General features: G+C 34.2%; 1 non-coding gene across 1 annotated transcript; it reads left to right on the forward strand.

Moving 5' to 3' along the window:
* The first annotated feature begins 3,919 nt into the window (after positions 1–3,919).
* Positions 3,920–3,992, forward strand: TRNAR-ACG (transfer RNA arginine (anticodon ACG)). The gene has a single exon. It is a non-coding gene; the product is annotated as a tRNA-Arg (tRNA).
* Positions 3,993–4,335: the final 343 nt, after the last annotated feature.

Raw genomic sequence — 4,335 nt, forward strand, 5'->3', positions numbered from 1 at the left:
GAGGTAGCAAAAGCTCCATTAGTCTAGCAACAAGGACAGTTGTAGGGACAATCGCAGGGTTCTAGTACAATGACCAATACTAGCACTAGTTTAGATGCATGGAATTTAGTGAGTTCGCAACAAACGAAGTAGTCGAGGTGGGATGAGGAGTTGATTGAACCACCCACCACTAGTGGTCGAATCAGCGGAGAAGTTTGTCAAATGTTGAGGGATTGGGAGAAGTTTGTAAGGACTCCTAGGACAGGAAAAAGGGAATGTAGACATACCAATAGGTACCAAGCATTGGTGGCACAAATGGTTGAACCTTCTAGCTATCATGAAGCTGCACAACATCAGTTTTGGCAGGATGCCATGGTGGAGGCATATAGCTCCATCATGGTGAATTATGTGTGGGAGGTAGTGTCAAGACCTGTGGATTGGTCAGTTGTGGGATCTCAATGGATCTATAAGATTAGGTAAAATACAAATAGCAGCATGGAGAAGTACAAGGCTAGGTTCTTGGCCAAGGGATATGCACAAAAGGAAGGCATTGATTATGAGGAGACCTTCGCCCTAGTTTCCATATATACTTCCATCCAGTCATTGATTTATCTAACAGCTCATATGGGATGGAAGATTCATCATATGGATGTTAAGACAACATTCTTGAACGAGGTGATAGAGGAGGAAGTATATATAGAACAACAAGAGGGCTTCGAGACACATGAGAGGGGAACACACATGTGCAAACTAAAGAGAGCACTATATGGGCTCAAATAGGCCCTCAGGGCATGGTATGGTTTGATTGAAAGCTACTTGTAGCAGATGGGATTCGTCAAGAGTGATGCAGATCCTAACCTTTACTATTTTCTAGTAGAGGGTGAGCCACTCATCCTAGTGTTGTATGTGGATGGCCTCTTTTTTACTTGGTCATCAAGGCTCATATAAGATTGCAAGAGGAACCTGGAAATCGAGTTTGACATGAAGGATTTAGAATTGATGCATTACTTCCTAGGCATGGAAGTGTGGCAGAAGGACAGGAAGATCTCCCTTGGTCAAGGGAGATATACTACAGAGATCCTGAAGAGGTTCAGGATGCAAGATTGTAGGCCTATGTCTATGCCCATGATTGCTAACTGGAGGAAGATAGATGCATCATAGGATGAGGATGTAGACCCAACATTGTCTGGGTATATCATCACTTCACTCATATATTTGGTCAACAACAGGTCAGATATCTGTTTCACGATTAACACTCTCAGTTAGTTTATGATGGGACCTAAGAGAGTGCAGTGAACAACGACAAGACACATATTGAAGTGGTTGTGTAGTAAAATCAAGTATGGATTGAGGTATACTCAAGGAAATGGTGTCAAGATATGTGGTTATATGGATGCAGATTGGGCAGGAATTTCAATAGACAGGAACACCACTTCTAGGTGTTTCTTCAGCGTTGGATCAGGAGTTGTGTCTTGGAGTAGCAAGAAGCATAATTCAATGGCATTGAGTTCTACGAAGGCAGAATACATGACATCTAACATGGGCACATGTGAAGTTGTTTGGATTTGGAAGATCCTAGTGAGAATGTTCAATCTAAAGATGGAGGTGACCAGTATCTACTGCGATAATCAGAGTTGCATCAAGCTCTTTGAGAATCCAATGTTCCATGATAGGTCGAAACATATTGAAAGACGATATCACTTCATTAGAGAGCAGTGTGGATTAGTCCAACTTCAATATGTTCCCACAGAACAACATGTGGAAGATATACTCATGAAGGCTCTAGGGAGAGCCAAGTTCGTATATTTCAGAGAACAAATGGGTATAGTGGAGAACACCTTCAAAGGGAGTAGCTCTATGGAAGCATAATGCTTCATGATATGACGTGATCAGTACATAGTTACAGTGATAGCAGCAACATAAATGCAGTACAATGTAGTGGTAGCACAACAACAGCAGTGCGAAGGCATCAACAGTGTAAGATCATAGATTGGTTCAGCTACAAGACAGTCTCAAATGAATCAGAGTTTGTGCAGTAGCATGGTGGACAATGAGAGATAGTTGTATCACAAATGTCAGTCACCAACATCATGAGGATTATTGAGGAGAATACCTTCCTTGCTAAGAGGGAATGTTAGTTTTTTTATGGTCTGGAGTAGCATTGGACAAGTGTTTTTTTTTCCTTCGGGGTTTTTCAGGGGACATTTATTCAAAAAATGGTTGTGTCATATTTTTATTGTGTGTGTGCATTTATGTCTCAGTTCCTTTTTTATTTCGTAGCATGCTTTATTTTGATGAAGATTGCAATTGTGAGTTTGTCAATATTTGTCGTAATAACAAATACACTACAATCAATAGGAGATAAATTTTTAGTTAATTGCAATTATGGAATTCTCACATAGTAGTCGCAACCCGAGGGTATCTAAGTTGTTAAATTAACCCAGGGATCACACCCAACCTAGGCTACACTAACCCTTAGCATGGTTGGATTTTTACCCACATAAATTTGAACCGGCAACCTTTACACCATGAAGTTCCTTAACAAAATACCCTATCAATGTCTACTCTACACTCCATGGGCAATAAAAAAAAGTTATAATTATTAGTATTTTTATTTAAAAATAAAATGTATTGGCTAAAAATAAAGGTATTTTAAAATAAAATCTTAAACCTTAAAATATGTTAGTTCAAAATGAACTCCTTTATCCAAGTTTTGATTTTCTAAATTGTTTAAAAAGCTCTTATGGAACGATACCCTAAACATCAAGAATTTATTTTAAAAAATCAATAATTTAATGATTATTTGTATTTGTATTTTATTTATTTATTCATACATTTTTAAAAAATAATTAATTAATTATTATATTTTTATTTAAAAATAATTATTATTATTTTATATAAATGTATGTCTATTAATTTTAGTTTATTAAAATTAATTATCTATAAATGTTAGTTTAGATCCATCTTAACTTTAGATTTACCAAGAGACTAGAGGGATCAAATACCTTTTCACTCTAAAACAGATTCATTTTAAGAGATTTTACCCTTCTCTAGATCCCAAGTTAAGATGGATCTAGACAGATTTAATTATTAATTATAATTAATTATATTTATATTTATAAACTTCATTTTAAATTATTTTTTTTTTAGCAAAGTCAAAATATTAAACAAGGATTACAACATCTCTATCATACTAAAGTAGAGAATTTTCTATTTTATTTTGTTTTATTTTAACTAAGTCAAAATGTTTAACATAACATTTCAATGTTTAACACGACGTGACAAAATCTCTGTCATTGTAAACTAAAAAACACCTAGTTAAGATAAATATTTTTTTATTATTTTTAATTTATTAAAATATAATTAATTTATTTATTATATTTTATATAAATAAAAATTCACTTCTATTTCGTTAAGAGTAATTATTTTGCATGACAGAGTTATTTTATTTTATAAGTGTTTTTAAAGGGAAAATCGATGACCTTAATTTTACATCATTAAAAAAAAAATTCATCTTTACTATTATCTGAATGTGTAAAAGAAACTTATCCATATAAATTATATAAATAATTTACTTTTGAAAAAAATAAAATGTTAAGGAATATCATTTTTATTTATAAATATTATTAAAATATATTTTTTAAATATAAATACTGAAGTATCCTTAACACCCATAAACCAAATTACAAAATCTAATTTGACAGATTTGTGTAATGAAATTACCTCAGTGATAAACAGTATGCTTTCATTTTTTAATCCCTGTGAATAACAAAGAAGCATGATCTTTTTCTCTGGGAAAAAATCCAAATTAATACCTGCTGTGAAAAAAAAAAATCCAAATTAATATAAAGTTTAAACTAGCCTTCAAAATCGGAAGCCAATGCAATTTTCGTTCTGATTTGATATGTAGGTAAAATAGAAGAACCTTTGACTCAATCACGACTCCATGGCCCAATGGATAAGGCGCTGGTCTACGAAACCAGAGATTCTGGGTTCGATCCCCAGTGGAGTCGTTGCGTATTTTAATTTTTCTCTGCACCAACAAGTTCCAGTCCTGGTTCCTGCAAAAGCAGACGAAATATAAACGACATCTTTTTTCTGATATGAAGTTTTCTTCGCACCTGATTCTCCATTTTTAAAAACTTTTATCCCTGGAATCTCCATTCTCTAAATTTCTGAATCTCCCACCGAAAATTATACATTGTCTTTAAATGTTACCTCCTGAATCTCCATTTTCTCAAGTTCTGTCCACAGAACATGGTGCATGTTTTATATCCTGGCTTCCTGTGCATCCTTTATTGCATCATTATTTCCTCTGTCAGTCGCTCCACTGCCTCCACACTCAGAAACATATGG

This window comes from Pinus tabuliformis, chromosome 1_2 (assembly GCF_031772625.1).
Source record: "Pinus tabuliformis cultivar Carrire ecotype Pingquan chromosome 1_2, CPIR1, whole genome shotgun sequence".
Taxonomy (NCBI): domain Eukaryota; kingdom Viridiplantae; phylum Streptophyta; class Pinopsida; order Pinales; family Pinaceae; genus Pinus; species Pinus tabuliformis.